We start from the raw sequence: 22,128 nt of genomic DNA, 5'->3' as shown, positions 1-22,128 counted from the left end.
CCAACACACTACAAGCCATGGAAAATATCCTGCCCTGAATTGGTTTTCAGTGAGATTTATGACAATTTAATGGTGGAACTTGGGAATTGCAAATAGCAAGGACCCAAAAACACTGCATGAAAAATACAAGCTGGAAAAATTATGGTATTTTGACTGACAATGTGGGCTTTCTCTTTGTCACATTGTGATTGTGCGGCAAGGCACTATTATACTTTACCACGGCACCAGGCATCAGAATCAATCTCAGTAATTACCTTCCTCCCAACTATTGGCTCAGATTGATAAGCTGAGGCATCTAATGGTGGCCTCCATATTGCACCGAGCCACATAAACTCTATGTTCACACACTGAGTAATGGAGATTACTGTATTTGGCCTGGATCTTTGTTCAGAATGTTGCTTTGTCCCCATTACTGAAGATTTACTCTGGTGTTTTATAGTGAATAGGTAGTTTCTTGTCTAGTGGTGATCAAATTGGGACATAAAAACTGAAATGAAACTTCTGAGAAATTCAGTATAGGGTACACTGCTTTGCCAATTGTGCTTACTTAGTTTTGGATCTAACCACATTTCCACAGCTGAGGTAAACTTTGATAAGATTTTGGAATTCATTCTCGGACTACAGGCATGAGTGGAAAGGCCAGTGTCAATGCTAACAGTGTGTTGTCAAGTGGCAATGAATCACTCACTGGAACTGCTAAAGTCCACCATGTCAGAATTCTCCTGCAGTGCAGTTAGGTGAACAAGAATTTTGATCCAGTATTATCCAGAAGGAAAGTTGTTTCAGGTTGATCATTGGTGTAATTCCTCTCCCCCCCCCCCCCCACTCCCCCACAACTGCTGTACTTTATGATGGTAGAGGGAGCAAGTTTTGGAGGTGCTTTTGATGCAACATCAGTTCAGTAGCAATTATGGGGGAAGAATGAGGGGTAGAGCAGTACACACTACCACTTCAAGAATCATTCCATCTACAAAGGCTGAATGTGTGAATTAAGAATGGTCAAAGGGTCTATACAGGCTGCAGGTGACTTGAGATTGGGGGGGGACCTGCAGAGGTTGCGGGCTGCTGGAAAATGGCCCATGGGAACCAGATTTTGGAACCGGGATTCAAGAGGGTGCTGAAGGCAAGAATGGCTCCCAAAGGGCTTCAGGCACTGATGGATTCCTGATTGTATCAGAGATTTGGATCTGGAGCTCAGATTGCCAATGGGTTGAACAGGAGTCTGTGTGGCTGCAGAAGTTGTGGGAACGCTGGAGGTGAATCTACAGACACTCAGTGACCCTGAAGGGGTTCTCTTTTGCTCTCTTTCTCTCTTACTGTAAGGGGCATCAGGCAATAGTAATGGCGACTTTTTTCTGCAAATATATTTTATTTGATATCTTGAAGAACCATAGAAACAGGCCATCTCAGCCCCTCTTAGTCTGTGCCAGAACACTTTTTCTTGCCTCGTCCCACTGGCCTGCACTCAGTTCATATTCATCCATAACTCTCCCATCCTACACTCTGAGGAGATACTTTTTCTTCCCTTTCTTTCACTGTAGGGGGTGCTAAGTAATTCTCATTGCAATTCTTTGTTTGCCTTGTGGAAGGCAAAAGTTGAAGTATGTCATGTATATTCCATTTTTAATGTATCATTACGTGACAATAAAAGGAACTTTGAACATTTGAATATGTAGCAACAGGTATGTTTTTCAGATGAAAGAAATCCTGTCATGGCAGGTTGCTCCAATACTTTCTGTGAATGGTCCACACAGGAGCTACCATGCACCCATGGTGGTGGACGTGAATCTTTAGAGCGCTAGGCAAGGTGTCCATCAAGTGTGATGACGGGGCCTGGATAATGTTAAGCTTCATGTTTGTGGCTGGAGTTCGAATTACCCAGCCCAGTAGGGATTATCCTCTCAAGGGGAATGAAACATGAACCTCTGCTGACACTGTGATTGTAGTGTGATTCCTTCCTCCTTGAGGAAGGGCTCAGGCCAGAAATATCGGTAATATTGGATGCTGAAAAGACCGGCTGAGTTCCTCTAGCATTTTGGTGTGTTTTTATTATTCTCTCATGTCATTTTTAAAATTTACAACATGGTGGAAACCGATTCCGGCCATTTAAACCTGTGCCATCCAATTACCCCCCACCCCCAAAATGAACCTTTAAGCCCCCCCTCCCCATACACTTTAGGAAACTGGAGCACCCGCAGAAAAGCCACGCAGACATGATGCGAACGTACAAATTCCTTACAGACAGCGCCGGATTCAAACCGAGGTCATTGGCGGTGTAATGGCATCGTGCTAACTGCCAGCTTGAGAGGTACCATTGGAGCTGCCTGGATTGCAAAACTGCAGTATATTTGTGGAATGCCAAACACTGTAGCTATGGGGTGCTATTAGTGGATGGAATGGACATTTAGGGTGATGGATGGGGTACCATTTTGTCCTAGGTGGTATCAAAATTCATGGCTGTTCTTTATTTCAGCTAAGGGCAATTTTCACTTATCCTTGGAACAAAATGCAAAACCAAAACAGTTTAATTTTTTCTCCAATTGAGACTAACTTAACAGAATTTGTACATTTACATTCCCATTTAAAAGGAGACTGACTTTCTCTCTGGAAGTAACAGTAACTAATGTGCTAAACCAACAAATTTCTATGCCCTGAATCCCAGTAGTCGAGATTATTCATCATTTCCCAGAGCCAGATGCTATTGTATCTGACAGATTCACGTGAAGCAACAGTCATGGACCTTTCATGAGGGAAATGAAGATGAGTTTCGGGGACAGGATACCCTGCTGGGAAGACAGCTGTGGAGCAGTTGCCCCACCACAATGCAGGTTCAGTAAACGATCGAATGTCAGGAGAATTTTAGAATTTAATAGGGATTATTTTCTGTTTCCTATCTGTAGAAGCACAATTGGTGTAAATAAGCACCATTTCAATTCCCCACCCCATTCCCTTGCTGCATAGTTTCATGCACTGCCAGACTGAGACCACCTACAAATTAGAGGAACAACACCTCATATTTTGTCTGGGCAACTTCTAACTGGATGACGTTGACATCATCTTCTATGGTTTCCGTTAGCCCCTCCCCCCACCCCATCTTTCCCTATTTCTCCTTTCCATAGCTCTGACTCTTTTCCTTTTCACAGACCTATAAACAAATACCCCCCTCCCCCAACCTTTCCTCTCTCCTGTCCTCTTATCATATTCAATTAACTCCTTTTATCTGTTGGTCTGTACCTCCCCCCCCCCACCATTCTTCCCTTTTCCCCAGCCATTTTAATACAGACACCTGTCTTTTTTAAAAACTCGTACCTTGAGGAAGAGCACAGCCCAAACCGTTGGTAATATATCTTTACCTCCTAAGGAAGTTGTGAGATCTGCTGAGTTCTTCCAGCATTTCTGTGTTGTTACTAAATAAGCACCTGTCAATGCTCCTTACAGTCTATACTTTTGACTAATCACATATTTTGTTGTGAGATGGAAGAGGGCCATCCAGCCAGTTGAGTCAATCTAGTTTCCCCATTTATGCTCACAGGCCAATTGATTCCATCCTGATTCTCCGATCACCCACTTGCCCTAGGAACAACTTACAGTATCCAGTTAACCTCCTGGAGAAATTTCTTTAGCCAGGAGTAATAAATCTATGGAGTATGTTTCCTCAAGTGGTGGTGGAGGCCAAGTCATTGGGAGTATTTAGGGAAGAGATTGATAGGTTCTTAATTAGACAAGGCATCAAACGTTATGAGGAGAAGACCACGTAGTGAGGCTGAGTGGGAAAATAGATCAGCTCATACTTAAATGGTGGGCAAACTCAATGGGCTAAATAGCGTATTTCTATCCTGTTTCTTCCAGTCTTATGGACCCAATCAGCACAATCCTGGGTTGCATGAGAGGGGAATGCTCACAGTCACAAGACCATTCAAACTGGAGGTCAGGATTGAACCAGCAGTGTGACAGCAGCATTGATTATTGCACAACTGTTCCGTTGGGACAAAATTCATGGGTTATGCAAAAATGAGTATTCCTGGGGTGCTGCAGTCCTAGAAAACGGTCTGTATTGCAAATCCATACCACCTGCACATCAATGAGGAATCTTGAATTGAAAATAAAATAAGGCTTGTGATTTTTTTCCCCCAAGTAATTTTCTTGAGAGCGAATTTCATTCCATATTTCAAATTTTGAATTGTGAATTTCAAATTGCGAGGGCTGGGATTCACTGAAGGTGTCCTGTACTGATGTCTGGTCCTGCCTCCCAGCCAGCCCCTCAACCTGTATATAACCCTGGTTTCCTGCCTAAACCCTGAACCCCTCTGAAGCCTGTTCATGAACCCTATCTGTGGTCTAAACTAATAAAAGTGTTAGTTCTCCCTCCAGTCAAGTGTGAGCTTTTATCTACTCTACATTTTATTAGCTTACAAACCAGGATGGAGGCGTTGCTGAAGTCCAGCATGCTGTTAATAGACCTGCAATCCCCCGACACAGCTGAGGAGTTTGCACTTTGGCTAGACTGCTTCCAGGCAGATCTGAACGCGACCAGGGATGTCTTCCACACAGACGAGCTCTGAAGGTCGGCGCTCATCTCAAGGGTAGGGACAAAGGGATACACTATCGTCCGAGATTGCCCAATGTATGAGGCTGCCGTCAAAGTGCTGAAGGCTCGCTACGTGAAGGCCCCAAATGAGGTCCGAGCGAGGCACTGGCTCGCCCTACGCCGCCAATGGCCTGGAGAGTTGATTGACAGATCAACAGACACTGGCCAAGAAGTGCAGGCATGAGGCCTCTTTGGGTCACGTCCAGGAAGATGAAAAAGTCCGGGACACTCTGGTTGCAGGGGTCCGCTCGAGGTACGTGAGGCAGCGACTGCTCAAGTCGGGAAGGAAGGACCTCGCTTGCCACATCGAGCTGGCCAAATCGCTGGAACAGGCCATTTTCGAGAATGATGACCTTGAAGCCAGCAAACTCGAACACCTCCAAGGACCAGCTGCTCCCGCTATGGCAGCCCCCGCTCTAATGGCTGCCACTTCCCGAGCCCGGGAGTGCTTTTTCTGTGGCAAGGGACAGCACCCCGTGCCTGCTGCCAGCCAAAGACTTGGCGTGCTCTATCTGTGGGAAGAAGGGACATTGGGCGAGGGTCTGCCGCATGAAGGGAGATCCGGGGAAATCCATGGCCTGTACTGCTTCTGTATCCAATTCCAGCCCCAAGTCGTCTGCGCCGGACTCGCCAGAGATTGCCTTTTGCGCCAGCCACCGCTTATGGAAACGGAGCGAAAAGGCTCCACGGCCATCTTGTAGCAGCCCAATTTTGAATTCAACGCCATCATCATCGTCAGAGGAGGAAGGAGGGTGGCCATCTTGCCGCGTCACAAGGTCGGTGCCATCTTACCTAAACAGGCTGACTCAGGACAGAGGGGGCCACTCAAGCGAAGAGCACGGTGTCTCTGGTGACCAGGCATCACTGGCCCTCGACCAGGATAGACCTCACCAACTCAGCAACTCGATGGTGACGGTGAAGGTAAACGGACATTCGACCAAGTCCCTGATTGACATAGGCTCTACAGAAAGTTTCATGGACTCATGGACTGTGCAAAAATATACCTTAAAAATGTACCCCTCTAATTACCAATCTTCCTAGTGTCCCAGTCCTATTCGACATGTGAACAGAAACATTGTATAGTTCATCTGTCATTTGAAGGGGGGGGGCGTTTTGTAAATTTCGTATGTACATTTTAGATGAATTGTGTGCTCCAGTATTGTTGGGTCTGGACTTTCTGTGTCACCTTAAAAGCGTAATTTTGGAGTTTTCTGGTCTCCTTCCCCCAGTAATAGTTTGGAACAGAGGGCCCTCAAAACCAGAACCCACTTGCAGCCTCTCCACGCTGAACATCGACCCCCCTGCCCTGTTCCCAAACCTGTATGCCGACTGTAAGCCCATCACCACTAAGAGCAGGAGGTACAGTGCAACAGACCGGTAGTTTATAAAGACAGAGAACCCAGCAACAGCCCGTGGAGAGCGCAAGTGGTGGTAGTAAAGGGAGAAAACAAGTCCAGGTTAGTGATTGACTATAGCTAAACAATTAACAGACTCCTGGATGCATACCCGCTGCCTCGCATTTTGGACATGGTGAACGATATCCTGCAGTATCAGGTCTATTCAACCATCAACCTGAAAACTGCCTATTACCAGCTACCAATCCATTCGGAGGACCACCCGTATACAGCATTTGAGGCTAAGGGTCGACTCTATCAGTTCCGGAGGGTCCCTTTCGGTATTACCAATAGGGTGTCTATTTTCCAGCAGCAGGTGGACAGGATGGTGGTCGAGTACGGGTTGAAGGCTACCTTCCCCTACCTCGACAATGTCATCATCTGTGGCCACACTGTGGAACACCATGATGACAATCTCCAGAGCTTTCTCCACGTGGCAAGAGCTCTGAATCTCACCTACAATTCTGACAAATGTGTATTCAGGAATACACGACTGGCTATCCTTGGCTACGTGGTGGAGAATGGCATAATTGGCCCTGACCCTGATAGGATGTGCCCATTGTTAGAGCTTCCCCTCCTGGTACCACAAAGGCTACAAGGAAATGCCAGGGGTTTTTCTCTTATTACGCCCAGTAGGTCCTTCGATATGCTGACAAGGTTCGTCCCCTCTTAAAGGCCACCACTTTCTCCCTTTTGACTGAAGTCCAGACAGCTTTTAATTACCTCCAACGTTACATTGCAAAAGCCGCCATGCATGTGATAGACGAGAATGTACCTTTCCAAGTGGAAAGTGATGCTTCGGACGTAGCCCTGGCCACTACTCTCAATTAGCTGGGCGGCTGGTTGCCTTTTTCTCATGGACGCTTCAAGGCCACAACATCTGGAACCCATCTGTAGAAAAGAAGGCTCAGGCCATTGTAGAAGCCATAAAGCACTGGAGGCACTACCTGGCTGGTAGAATATTTACGCTAGTCATGGACCAGCGCTCTATCCCATTCATGTTCAGCAACACCAAGAGGGGAATGACAAGATTGCTAGGTGGAGGATCGAACTCTCCACCTCCAGATTTGACATCGCCTATCGGCCAGGGGCCATTAACTACCTTCGAGATTCCTTGTCCAAGGGATGCTGTGCCTCTGCACACACCGGTCAATGGCGGACCATACACAATGAGTTCTGCCTTCCAGGGGTCACCTGCAAGGCTCATTTTGTCAAGTCTCGCAATTTGCCCTAATTAATAGAAGATGTCAGGGAAATGACCAGGTCATGCCAGGTCTGCACTGAGTGCAAGCCGCACTTTTTTTCATCCTACGAAACTGCACCAGGTTAAAATCATCCAGGCCCTTCAAACAGTTCAGCATCGATTTTAAGGGACCTCTCCCGTCCACAAATAGGAACATCTACTTTTTCCCGGTCATTGACAAGTACTCCCGCTTCCCATTCGCCATCCCGTGCCCAGACACGTACGCCTCATCTGTTATGAAGGCCCTAGACTCTATTTTTACCCTGTTCGGGTATCCTGGCTATATTCATAGTGACCAGAATCCTGCCTTCATGAGCGATGAACTACATCAGTACCTGCTGGTGAGGAGCATCGCATCCAGCAGGACTACTGGTTACAATCCCTGGGGGAATGGGCAGGTTGAAAAAGAGAATGCCATGATCTGGAAGGCTGTCAAACTTGCCCTGAAACAAAAAAAGGCCTTCCAGACTCATGCTGACAGGATGTCCTCATCATCGCGCTCCACTCAATTCGGTCACTACTCTGCACTGTGACCAATGCTACTCCTCAAGAGCTCATGTTTACATTCGAGAGAAGGTCGGCATTAGGGACTACACTCCCAGCCTGGTTCACTGGTCCTGGTCCAGTCCTTCCCAAGAAGCACGTGAGGAGAAGCAAGACCGACCCCCCTGGTGGAAAGGGTGAAATTGCTCCATACCAACCTCACGTACGCCTATGTGGAGTACCTGGATGGCAAGGAGGACACCATCTCCATCAGGGACCTGGCTCCCACCGGAACAGGTCTTAGGCTGGAGCCCCAGCCCACAACCCTTCCTTCACAGATGGGCCAAGAGACTCAAGGAGCCCAAGCCCTCTCCCTAGTGCTAAGAAGCTCCACCAGGATCTCCAGACCCCCAGACTGCCTGAATCTGAAAATAGCATTGTAAATATTTCTCTTCTGTGTCTTCATTCTGAAGGAAGGGGTGAATGTAGTGAACTGGGATTCACTAGAAGTTTCCTGCACTGACGACTGGTCCCACCTCCTGGCTCCCCCCCCCCCTCGGGGGTTGTATATGACCCTGGTTTCCTGCCTAAACCCTGAACCCCTCTGAAGCCTATTCATGAACCTCTCCTGTGTTGTAAGCTAATAAAAGCTTTAGTTCTCCCTCTAGTTGAGTATGAGCTTTTATCTATGCTACACATAGGTAATTTAAATCATATAACGGTTAGACTTTGAGATGTCAAGAGGAAAAGATTGGTGAAATCCAGAGTAGGTCCTTTGCAGTCGGAATCAGGGGAATATATAATGGGGAATAAGGAAATGGCAGACCAATTAAATTCTTACTTTAGTTCTGTTTTTACAAGAGAGGATACAAATAACCTCCCAAGGATGTTGGGAAACATAGAGAGGAACAAGGGAGGAACTGAAATAAATCAGTATCTCTAAGGACATGATCTTGGGGAAATTGATGGGATTGAAGGCAGATAAATCCCAAGGGCCTGATAATCTACATCCTAGGGTACTTAATGAAGTGGCCATTCGGATAGCAGATGCTTTAAGAATTATTTTCCAGAACTTGATAGACTCAGGATCAGTACCCATGGATTGGAGGGTAGCTAATGTTACCCCACTATTTAAAAAGGGGGGTAGAGAAAAAGCGGGGAATTATAGACTGGTGAGCCTTACATCAGTAGTGGGCAAAATGATGGAATCCATTATTAAGGATGTAATAGCGGAGCATATGACTAGCAGAGAAGGGATCGGACGGAGTCAACATGGATTTACAAAAGGTAAATCGTGCTTGACAAATCTATTGGAATTCTTTGAGATGGTGACAGGTAAAATAGATGGGGGAGAGCCAGTGGATGTGGTGTACCTGGACTTCCAAAAGGCCTTCGATAAGGTCCCGCATAAGCGACTGGCTTCCAAAATCAGGGCTCATGGGATTGGGGGCAAAGTATTGATGTGGATTGAGAACTGGCTGGCAGGTAGAAGACAGAGAGTTGGGATAAATGGTTCGTTTTCTGAGTGGCAGGCGGTGACCAGTGGGGAGCCACAGGGATCTGTACTGGGACCCCAGCTGTTCACAATTTACATTAATGATCTGGATGAGGGGATTGGATGTAATATCTCCAAATTTGCAGATGACACTAAGCTAGGAGGGGTTGTGTGCACGGAAGAGGGGGTCAGGAAGCTCCAGTGTGATTTGGATAAATTGAGGGACTGGGCAGATACATGGCAAATGCACTACAATGTGGATAAATGTGAGGCTATCCACTTTGGTAATACAAACCGGAGGGCAGATTTCTATTTGAATGGCAATAGATTAAGAGATGGGGAAGTGCAGAGAGACCTAGGGGTACTTGTGCACCAGTCTCTGAAGGCGAGCATGCAGGTACAGCAGGCGGTTAAAAAGGCAAATGGTATGTTGGCCTTCATATCAAGAGGGTTTGAGTATAGGAACAAGGATACCTTACTGCAGCTGGTACAGGGCCTTGGTGAGACCCCACCTGGAGTATTGTGTGCAGTTTTGGTCACTTTATCCAAGGAAGGATGTTCTTGCAATGGAGGGAGTGCAGAGGCGATTCACCAGGCTGATACCTGGAATGGCAGGAATGACTTATGAGGAAAGATTGTGCAAATTGGGATTGTACTCACTGGAGTTTAGGAGAGGGGATCTCATAGAGACATATAAAATTCTGGCAGGACTGGACAGAATGGATGCAGATGGGATGTTTCCAATAGTGGGAAAATCCAGAACCCGGGGCCATGGTTCGAGGATAATAGGAAAACCATTTAGGACCGAGATGAGGAGGAATTTCTTTACCCAGAGGGTGGTGAATCTGTGGAATTCATTGCCACAGAGGGCAGTAGAGGCAGGTTCATTGAATATATTTAAGAGGGAATAAGATCTATTTCTTCAGTATAAGGGTATTAAAGGTTACGGAGAGAAGGCGGAGACGGGGTACTGAACTTTAAGATCAGCCATGATCTCGTTGAATGGCGGAGCAGGCTCGAAGGGTCGAATGACCTACTCCTGCTCCTATCTTCTATGTTTCTAAGTTTCTATGTATCACCATAAAATCTATACAATTACAATGAACTTATAGCAAATAGTTAACCACAGCTTTCACTGTGGCATGTAACTGGATGTTCATTCTCATTAATATATGTTGGTTTAGTGAGGGACTCACTGATGCCGCAGGAATGCTGTGGTCTGCTGGTCCCGGTGGGTTGCTATATGGAGCAGGAGCAGTGAAATGCAAGGCTCCAGTTCTGCCTGGAGACAGAAGGCCTCAGACGCCATGCCGCAAGCTGACCACCATCTTCTGGGAACTAGGAATCAGGTGATGGAGAGCAGGGCTCGTCCAGAGGCTTAGACATGGAGTGCCTTGTAATGCTTAGGAGATTTAGAATCAAGGTCGAGGAAGTGCAATTTGGATATGGAGCCTCGAGTTCGAACCGAGGACAGGAAGATCCGCGGCCACTCAATGTCTATGAAGGAACTCCCTTTTGCTTCCCCACCTTGTTTGAAAAATTGTGCCAGGTTATTTGGTAATGCTTTATTTGCCTTTGTGGGGCAAGCAAAGGAAAGCTTTTCATGTACCTTGTGTACATGACTCTAAATTGAATTTGAATCTGAAGCCTACGCAGTTAATTGTTTCTCAATTTGGCCCAGTGCAGTGGAAATATTGTAATTAAAATGACTTTGCAGGCTGTTAAATAAGCATCTTTAAAAGTGAAAATCTTCAGTGTCACATCTTTTGTCTCCCGGTTACCAAGTGATCAGCAACAACCTTGTGTAAATCCCTGGTGCTGAGTACAATAAAGGGTGTTCTAAGAATCCAGCTCACATGTGATTTGTTGCATTTTATGGAAATTATTTTTAAGTGTCAACTTGTATTTTATTTTGTACAGATGCATAGGAAAAGTCAACTAAGCTTCTGATTAATTATTAAATGTGAGAGCTTGTCTTGGTGTGAAAACAAATGAAAAATGAGTAACAACGCCTTTCAAGATTGATCCATTGTTCAGTTAGATTATGGCTGGTCTGATACCCCTTTCCTGTCTGCCTCCCCCAATAACCTTGACTCATAAGAACATTAAAAAAAACAAGAGTTGACAATTGGGGCCGTGGACTCGGCTCCACCTACCTGCCTTTTCCCCATCCTGCTTAATTCCTCAATTCAAAAGTCCATCCAACTCTGAAATGTATGTCATTAGGCAGCCCCTACTGCTGGCTTGGGCAGAGAATTCCACAAATTCACTACTCCGTGGGGAAATCTTCTACTAATTTATCTGCTCCATAGACTCCCCTGCAAAACAAAAATCTGTCCATCTTGCCACTGATTGTATTCAATGACTTTCTCCAATATTCTTGGAAGACGATTCCAAAGATTCAAAATCCTCTGAGAGAAAACAAAAATTTCCACAAGTGAGTGATGTGGTCCTTCTCTCTACCCCTCTATGACAAATATTTTTTTTGGTTTCTGTGTTCTTTCAATGGGAAAGTGTAGCAAGAGTTCACTGGGATGGGAGGAAGGGCACATGCATAGCAATTGAGCTGATTGGTTTTAAATTCCTTAGATTTGGGAAGAAGGAGAGAAAACATAAATCCAGAGGGGAATGGATGGACAAGGTGCAACAAATGGAGGTAGAGCCTGGAACCAAACAACAAGGCATTACAATGTGGGGTAAAACAGGACTAAGTTGAAAAGATTTTTTTTTAACCCAAGGATTGGGGAACCATCAAGTGAAAGTTCAAAACAAGGGATATATGGCATAAGCTCAACATGGCACAAACTTTTGATGATTAACCATGTTTATATTAATTGGCAGAGCAGACTTAAAGGGTTGAATGGTCTACTCCTGCAATTATTTTTCTAGTTTCTTGTAAACCAGTTGGGGTTCTACAGTGGTGGCTTAAAGTCATGGTTCCTATTCCAAGCAACAGTTTTTTTATTCTGAGAGTGTATCAGTCAAAAATTTACTTCTAAATTCTCTGGCTGCTGCATTGGGATTTGAACTTGAGTGTCTTATTAGGTCCCATTCTCTGCATTATTAGTCAGCCCACATAAATGCACCCAACAGGAATGAAAAGGAAAACCACCAGGAATGCTAATACCAATGAAAGTTTTATTAAATGTTTAAAAGATACATACATAGATCCAATTTGAAAAATCCAATTTTTCAGCTATTTCCATACTTATGTAATGTCCCTAACATCCAAAATAATGTGCGATCCTGAGGGTGTAACAGGGTAGGTGTCAAGGTGTTTTCACTAATGGGAGAATCTTAATGAGGGAAATGGAGACATTCAGATACAAGAACAGGCATAAATTCAGGCAGCTCAGAAATAGGGCATCACATCCGTGCCAACATTTTTGCCCTTATACACTAATCACATTTGCCACATTGCATTGGTGAGTGAAACTCAAAAGTCTGCAGACGCTGTGACTGTAGTCAAAACACAGAAATACTGGAGAAACTCAGCAGGTCTCTCAACGTCTATAGGAGGTAAAGATATATTTCCGACATTTCGGGTCTGAGGCTTTCCTCAGGTTATAAGCGAAAAGCTGGCAGGTGTCTGAATTAAAGGGTTGGGAAATAAAGGGGGAAAATGGGAGGGGGTTTAAGTACAGACCAATAGTCAAAAAGTGAGAATTGATTTTGGCTCTGTGAAAGGTCTCCTGTGGAGAAGAGAGAGAGAGAGAGAGGAAAGGATACAGATGGAAGAAGACAAGAGGCAGGGGTTTTTAATGGAAATCAGAGAAGTTGATGTTAATGCCATCCAGTTTGAAGGTGCCCAGATGGAAGAGGAGGTGTTGCTCCTCCAATTTGTGGGTGGTCTCCGTCTGGCAGTGCATGAGACCATGGACAAACATGGGCAAGGGAATGGGGCGAGGAACATCTTGTGGAAAATGTGCACCAAAGGCTGGGACTTGCATTCTAAAACTATAAGTCACCAAATCCTTCAAAACCAGGTGGTCTTTTGACCATCCAGAATAGCAAAAGAAATGTTTGGCAGGTTGGTGGTGATGAATTTCTCGAAGTCCCTGGCTCTCCGTGAGGGTGGTGGATGCCAGATCATTAGATATCTTGAAGGTGGATATAGGTCGTCAACTCAAGTTATTGTCACCTGATTATACAAGTACAACCCAATGAAACAACGTTCTCCAGTAAGCCTGGTTACTACAGTCCACGAGGATTTTCTGGACAAGGTTCCCAACTAGGAAACCACTCACCCTCAGAATGAAACACCATTTGTCAATTATCAATCCATGTCTGCAGTGTCTGGTTTGTCTCTTGTGTTAGCTCTTTTCCTTTCACTTCCATTTTGCCAATACTTCTCAATATTTTCAACCCCCTCTCATTACTCCACCCCACTCCTGCTTCCAATGGCCTAAAGGCTTCACAAAAGTAGACTGACATGTTACCATTTTCAAAGAACAAAAATTGAATAATATTATCTCCCATCTACAACCGTTTATCTTTAAGTTGGCAGTTCCTGGTATATTCGATTGGCTGGTCATCATTCTTTGCTTCCCTCATTAGCTGGATGTTGGCTCAGTGCCAGAGCCAAACCACGGGATGCAAATACTACGTGTTGCAATGAACCCGTTCTGTTTTGGATTTCCACGGCACATGCAAAGTAGATAGTTCCCAGAGAGCAAATTTAAGTCTAAAATCTATCACTGTATTTGTTTTTGTTTTTGTTTGGCATACAAAATTTTACAATTTTCTCAACTCTGTATTTGTCATAAAATGATTGAGTTTCCTGCTTTGTCGGGTTTTTGTGATCTGATTGGAGATTACACATGATTGCTCTGCACTTGGGCCAATCAACAAGAAGCCAGTGTGAACAAATACAAAGGAGAAGTGCATGATTGACCTGAGTTTACCAGCAGAGCTTTGATGACGATACAAGTTTACTGTCCTATTAACATAGAGGCTCTGAACTTCTTGCTTCCTGCAGCAACATAAAATGGAAAAATTACACTACCACACAGAGAGATGAAAAGGTTGATAAATATAAAAGGATATATAACTTTTCAAATAAAGATGTTTCAACTCCGCATGTTAAGTTACAAGGGCAAATTCCACAAATTAGGAATAAAAACTAGTTTTCCATGGTGGGAGAGTAGTGGACAAGAGGGCACAACTTCAGGGTTGAAGGGAGTCTGCTTAGAATAGAGGAATTACTTTAGCCAGAGGGTGGTCAATCTGTGGAATTTATTGCCATGGGCGGTAATGGATGTAGTTAAGGCAGATTCTTGTGGCAGTGGTTCTAAATGGAAAAAAATGGATCACCTCATGATTAAATGGTGGGTAGACTTGATGGGCTGAATAGCCAAATTCTACTCCTTTGACTTAGGGTCTTATGATTATGTAGCTGAGAGTAATGAACATACATATCAAAACCCATGTTGGAAAAGCCCTCCACAGAATAGCCATATCTTATACACAAGATGACATGATCATTTTATAGCCATCATTAGTGCTAGATTTATTACCAAATTACCATACTATGTAAGTAGCTTAAACATTTAAATACACCACCCACCTTCTTCCCATCTGCTTGATCTCTGATCTTTACCCAAACCTTCCATCTCCTGCCACACACTCTGCCCAATCTGCAGCACCCTTCATCATCTCCAGTGGAACTCAAATGAAATCTGCAGGCATGAGAGCTGGAGAACCTTGAGAATCCAACCTTCCACAGATGCTGACTGACCTGCTAAATTTAGTGGATTTTTTCTTTTTATTTCAGGCTTTCAACAATTACCACAACCGAAGGCAGTACCCCCTGGAATTTAAAAGGTTATGGGTTATTTTGATTGCATTTCCAAGACGTTAAAGGGGAGATTTATTGCTGCTGGCTACGAGGTTGAAAGGGAAGTGTGTCTAAATGTTAAAGCTGGGTTGCTCGTAGTCTTTACCCCTCTTCCTCCATCATCTGCTGGTGCCTGGTCAGCCGTGAGTGATAGATTTTTTTAACCAAAGGCTCGAAGGATAAGTAGGAAAATGCGGTTGATGGATTTAGGTCAAAGATCAGAAATAGTCTCAAAGGGTGGAATGGCTCTGTCCAGTTCATTTGTTCCTGTGTTAGATTGTTTGCAAAAGTGATAGACCTGCTGCATCAGCTGTTCTCAGTGTTGGTGGTCCACAAGGAATCATTGGGCTGGATTCTAATGAACTGGCTGCTTGCAGCTCCATATTTTGCTGCATGTTCTTCCCATCTTTCTGCATGTCAAGTCAAGTTTATTCTCATGCGATTGCACATGTACAACTCGATGAAACAGTGTTCTCCAACTCGGTGCAAAACATGTAGACACACAAGCAGACATCACACACATACAGATAAACAATACATACACAGGTCAAGTATTTATAGATACAAATATATCAATAAATATTATTTCATGCATATGAGGATCTTGGATGGTTTGTATGAGCAGTTATTTTGGACGTCCAGCATTCTCACTGCCCATAGGAAGAAGCTGTTTCTCAACCTGGTGGTGCTAGCTTTGATATTCCTCTACCACTTTTCAAATGAGAACAGCTGAAAGATGCTGTGGGCAAGGTGGAAGGGGTCTTCAATGATTTTGCGCGCCCTCTTCAGTCACTGATCCCAGTAGATCACGTCGTTGGTGGGGAGTGTTAGGTCTGCTTTGTTCATGAATGAGTGAGACAAACACCAGGCTGAGTCGAAATCAGGGTTCTTTGTTCTTTATTACCGGATTGTAACACTTGCGACCAACCATGTTAGTCGGAGAATGCATTCTGCCGTTATCAGCAAAATGGTGATTTTTTATACCCTTGGATATGTGCTTAGAACATCATCATATCATTACTTGTCCAATGACTAAAACTGTTGCTATCCTTTCCCTGCTAGCTTCCTGCCTCTCAATCCATCAATGTCTCTCTTATCTTGTAAGTACAAGGATGCATTCACATCTTGTTACAGCCCTGTACATTCCCATCTCATGATGTTTTACCTAACAGGAGGGAGACTCCAGTGATCCTCTCTGTCACTCTTATGGTCCTGTGGATTGATCTCTGACCTAATTCTCTGCATCAACCACACCACACTGTGATGCAGCCAGCCGGGACGCTTTCAGTAGAGCTGTAGAAGGTTGACATTATGGTGGCCGGTAGCCTTGCCTGCTTCGGCCTTCTCTGGAAGTGCAGTTGGTGTTGCGCCTTCCTGACAATTGAGGAGATGTTGTGTGTCCATGATATGTCATTAGTTAAGTCCTATCCATGTCGCTTCTGTGCCTGCTCTGTGAGGTGGAGCAGCCTCAGAATGCTGACGTCTTCAGGCGATGGAAACTAAAGCCCCTCCTACCAGCAATTCTGATGGCTTCTGACAGCCCAGGTCTTCTCCACTGTTTCAAAAAGTCCCTCGAGATCAAAATCACTCAGGAAGAGTTGAAAACTCTTCAAATAAGTAAAACATTGTAGATGGTTGCAAAATAGTGCATGTAAGGTCACATTTGACCTGAAGAAAATGAAAGCACCAACATTAATTAAAATAAAGTAAGAATACAGACCAGTGACCTCTGAAATGAAAAAATTACCTTGATGAATGGCTTAAACCCTTTATCTTTGCTCTATAAAGTATACAGTTTGACCTGCTGAGATTCTCGAGCAAACCTACCACAAAGGGACTAAGTTAAATGTGTCACCTATGGTTGGGACAAAATTGAGGGGGTCAGGTGTGAAGTTATGGACTTAGCCATGAGTTTGGGGTAAAGCAAGAGGCAAATCTTTTATTTAAGGGAATTGAATTCTTTATTGTCATGTGTACTGGGTCATTCACATTTTCTACGCAATGCAGGTAAGTTAACTCATACTTAAGTACAACAGGTAGTGTAATAATTAAATAAAAGTGCTAGTTGTGTTATTCTAAGTCCAGGGTATAGGGAAAAGTACAATTGAAGAGTGCAACTTTTACTGATGAGGGGTCCAGGCAACAGTCTGATAACAGCAGGGAAGAAACTGTCTTTGCATCAGGTGGTTTGTGTTTTCATGTACCTCCTAACCCATGGAAAGTTGGAGAAGAGTGTGTGACATGACTGGGATCAAATGTAGGGCTCCTCATCTACCACTCATCCCATCCATCCAAGCTACAGCATGTAAGTGGGGAAGTCCTGAACACAGACTACGAATGCGTACACGACAGCTGAGCGGTGTTTCTCCAGCGGGACGTCATGTCCCATGAGTGGCTTTCCAATGTGCATTTCTCAGACAGCACATTTCCTCCTGCAAGTTAGGAAACTGATTTCAAAAATAATTCACAATGGAAAGAGTGGCCACTACTGAAAATCTTATTTATGCAGCGAGCTGTGGAATGCATGATCTGAAAACATCTCAATTCAGTGATAACTTTAAAAACGGAAATTTAAAGTAGGGTGGGAATATGGCAAGGCTGCTGGGAGAAAGAAAGGAACTGGATAAATCTTCTATAATGATTGAGTGTTCTCATAGAACGTTACAGCACAGTACAGGGTCTTCTGTCTGCAATGTTGTGCCAACCTATGCAAACAAATTCTACAGCAATCTAATATTTCTCTACCTCACACCCATATCCATCTATTTTTATTACATCCTTGTATCTACCTTAGATTCTTTTGAGCCTCCACCATGACCTCCAATAATGAATTCCAGGTACCCACAACTCTCTGTGTGTAAAACTAATCTCTGACATTTCCCCTAAGCTTCGATCCATTCACATATGTACTCTGGTATTTGCTGTTGTCACGCCAGGGAAGAAAGGTGCTGGCTGTCCATCCTATCTAACATACCTCTAATATACAGTATATCGTTGGACACCAAATTTTTCCAAAAGGTTTGCTTCTTGAAAAAAAAGTGGAGGATTATGATGGGCAACTTCAAGCTTGAACACAAAAATAATTTCAGATTTGCTATATCACGTAGGAAGTGGGGAAACATGAACTTTTATTGAATTTAGCATTTTTAATCACATGATGCTGGTGCATTACATTAGTTCAACTGACCTAAAAATGTATTCCTGTTGATTTTCGTTTGTACTCAGCTTTGGATTCCAGTTGCCCTGATATCACTTTTCCAGGGTTGCAATGTCCTGGTGAAACTTTTTACCATGTTCGTCACTGAATGCACCAAGATTAGCAGGGAAGTATTCACGTGTGAAGGCAGAAAATGAGGTTTCGATGACTTGTTGCACATCATGGTTTTGTATGCTTGAAGCATGTTGTCAATCAGCTGGATGTAGTTTGGTAAATAGGTTATATCTAAAAAGCGGTATGTGGTAGGAAAGTGTTAAGGTGATTTTCGTGATCAGCTGCCCACAATCTATAAAATAAATCCAGGAAGCAAAATCTTCATTGCCCATTGTATTCTGTCTTCTAATTGGGAGGGGAAAACTCAACTTTGTTGGCTAGCACTCATCATGTGAGAAAAGACTGGCAAGTGATTTACTGTATTATTTGTTGTCACGTGCACCAGTGAAAAACTTTGCATGCTATCCAGAAAAGTCAGTCCATACGCAAGTGTTAGGTATTACTATCAATTTTTCTGTCTCCTTCTGCACAGACATGATAAAGTCTTACATAGTCCTTTATCATATTCAATTAACACCTTTTGTTGGTCTGGATTCCTCCCTCTTTGTTTGAATTCTGAATCTTTCTGCTATATCCTGATTCTGCATTTTCTGATTTTTCCTTGAAGGGCTCAGGCCTGAAACAGCAGCAATGTACCTTTGTCTAATGTACCTTTGTCTAATGTACCTTTGTCTAATGTACCTTTGTCTAATGTACCTTTGTCTAATGTACCTTTGTCTCCTTCAATGCTGAGAAAAACACCCCAGCATTTGTTGTGTTTACTCTTCTTCTCTTTGGCTTGGCTTCGCGGACGAAGATTTATGGAGGGGGTAAAAAGTCCACGTCAGCTGCAGGCTCGTTTGTGGCTGACAAGTCCGATGCGGGACAGGCAGACACGATTGCAGCGGTTGCAAGGGAAAATTGGTTGGTTGGGGTTGGGTGTTGGGTTTTTCCTCCTTTGCCTTTTGTTCGTGAGGTGGGCTCTGCGGTCTTCTTCAAAGGAGGTTGCTGCCCGCCAAACTGTGAGGCGCCAAGATGCACGGTTTGAGGCGTTATCAGCCCACTGGCGGTGGTCAATGTGGCAGGCACCAAGAGATTTCTTTAGGCAGTCCTTGTACCTTTTCTTTGGTGCACCTCTGTCACGGTGGCCAGTGGAGAGCTCGCCATATAACAGGATCTTGGGAAGGCGATGGTCCTCCATTCTGGAGACGTGACCCATCCAGCGCAGCTGGATCTTCAGCAGCGTGGACTCGATGCTGTCGACCTCTGCCATCTCGAGTACTTCGACGTTAGGGGTGTAAGCGCTCCAATGGATGTTGAGGATGGAGCGGAGACAACGCTGGTGGAAGCGTTCTAGGAGCCGTAGGTGGTGCCGGAAGATGACCCATGATTCGGAGCCGAACAGGAGTGTGGGTATGACAACGGCTCTGTATACGCTTATCTTTGTGAGGTTTTTCAGTTGGTTGTTTTTCCAGACTCTTTTGTGTAGTCTTCCAAAGGCGCTATTTGCCTTGGCGAGTCTGTTGTCTATCTCATTGTCGATCCATTTCATCAGATGTTGTGTTTACTACAACCACAGTATCTGCAGTCTATTGTGTTTTATCATGCAATGACACAGGAAATGGAATGGGTATGTGAGCAAGGTAAATGCATCTGGCTGCTGGTGCACTCTCAAGCATTTACCATAGGGAAAAAAACCTGGCCCAAAGCTCTGATTCCATCCACAAAGTGACATCAAGTTCAAGTTTAAATTTATTGCCAGACTATGCACATGACATTACATACTACCCTGAGATTCTTTTTTCCTGAAGGCTTGGCAGAATTTCTAATTATTGGTAACTGTTAACTGTACTAAAAAAAAGATATATATACAAAAGAGAGAAATGTAAGAAAAGAAAGAAATGTAAACTGACTGTGCATATACAGAAAAAAATAAATATTCAATAATAAACAATATGAAAAGTATGATTCTCTGATTGAGTTTGTTGTTGAGGAGTCTGATGGTGGATGGTAGCAACTGTTCCTGAACCTGGTAGTGTGAGTCTTCTGGCACCTATACCTCCTTCCTGATGGGAGCAGTGAGAACAGAGCGTGCACTGGGTGGTGTCAATCGTTGATGATTGGTGCTGCTCTCCGACGGCAGCGTTACCTGTAGATGTTCACGATAGTGGGGGAGAGTTTTGCCTGTGATGAACTGGGTTGTGTCCACTACCTTTTGCAGGACTTTCCACTCAGAGGCATTGGTTTCCCCCATACCAGGTCATGGTGCAGCCAGTCACCACATTTGCCACCACATATCTTTGGATGTTTGCTAAGGTTTCTGATGTCATATCAAAGCTCCTCAATCTCCTGAAGAATCAGTAAAGTTGGCAAGATCCAAGCTGAGGGCTCAATGGGTTTGCTGCTGCACTTGGAAAATGGATTATGCTCTGAATATTTCCCTGGATTTCTGGACCCATTCTCTTCCTTTGTCCTATTCTCAGACGTGTTCTTTGGCTTCCTACCACTTGCAGGATTCCGATTTCCAGCTGGCACGTCCCTGCAAAGCCATGAATTACTTTGATTAACATGAGATCTGACAGGCAGTGAAACCCAACAGTGCGTTTAAAAGTTATGGAATCATGATTCTGATAAATTAGGGTTTCTTAAAATTTCTGATCTCTCAAGAAAGAAGAGAGTGCGTGTTCGCTATTTATGGCCAACAGCCTAGTTAAATGGAAGAGTAGGCTGAGCAGGCTGAACCTGATATGTGCCAAGTAGGTTGGATGTGAGTTTTGGGTTTAAGTCATGCTCCAGAACAAATGGAATTTTTTTAAAAAAAATGGCAATGTTGAAAATCTTTAATAAAAAAAGAGAATACTGAAAACTTCCTCCCTCCACAGAGGCTGCCTGATCGACTGAGTGGTTCCACTATTTTCCATTTTTATTTCTTGAACCAAAATCCCAAGTGCAGAAGAAGTCTAACAGATACTCCAGTGCAGCACCAAAGGAATGCAGCACACTCAGGGATATTATCTTTCAGAAGGGACTGTAAACTGAGATTCTGTGTCACCTCTAAGGCATTATTTTGAAGACAGAACAGATGAGATAGCGTTGGTGTCCTTGTCAATATTTACCCATTAGCTCATAGCAATGAAACAGGTTAGCTGCTGATTATCGCATTTTTGATGATGTAATTTCACTAATTGGCAACCAGATTTCCTACATTACATCAGTGACCACACACAAAAGTAGTACTCTGGTAGTGAAGATCATTGAAATGCTCTTTATTGACTACAGTTCAGCATTTAACACCATCATCCCCTCAAAAATGATCAGCATACTCCAAGACCTGGGAGTTAACATCCACTGTGTAAGTGGATCATAGATTTCCTCACCTCCAGAGCACAATCAGTGAAGATTGGTAAGAACATCTCCTTCACAATCTCCATCAGTACTGGAGCAGCACAGGGCTGTGTTCTTAGCCCCTTTGCTCTATTCACTTTACATTAGGACTGTGTGGCTTGGTACAACATAATTTAGTTGACCTCCATAATCTGACTTCTCAGCCTCCTGCATTCCAGTGAGCAAAGTCCCACCGTTGAACTTCTCATTGTTGTCCAGTGTGAACATCGCTGCCTTTTTAAGGAAACATTACATTTAAGCACTGCCTTTTGCAACTTCAGAATATCGCGAAGTATTCTACAGAAGTCACTTCTCAGTGACAAGAGTAGCAAAAATTGGCTCAAACCTGGAGTCAGATAAAAATGTTCCCAATTCCCTCCAACCTTTCCACATTTTTTTTATTCACCAATGAGCCAAGCCAGAAAGCCTGTAATCAACAGGAGTAAGGCACAATA

General features: G+C 44.0%; 1 protein-coding gene across 4 annotated transcripts in view; it reads left to right on the top strand.

Annotated features, from left to right (window-relative positions):
* The window catches only part of pacrg (PARK2 co-regulated), a 290,834-nt gene that overhangs the window by 178,685 nt on the left and 90,021 nt on the right, over positions 1 to 22,128 (top strand). The window lies entirely within an intron of this gene.

The sequence above is a fragment of the Narcine bancroftii genome, chromosome 8, assembly GCF_036971445.1.
Source record: "Narcine bancroftii isolate sNarBan1 chromosome 8, sNarBan1.hap1, whole genome shotgun sequence".
In the NCBI taxonomy this organism is placed as follows: Eukaryota; Metazoa; Chordata; class Chondrichthyes; order Torpediniformes; family Narcinidae; genus Narcine; species Narcine bancroftii.
The sequence above is the reverse complement of the archived record's forward strand: the minus strand, read 5'-3'. Positions and strand labels throughout refer to the sequence as shown.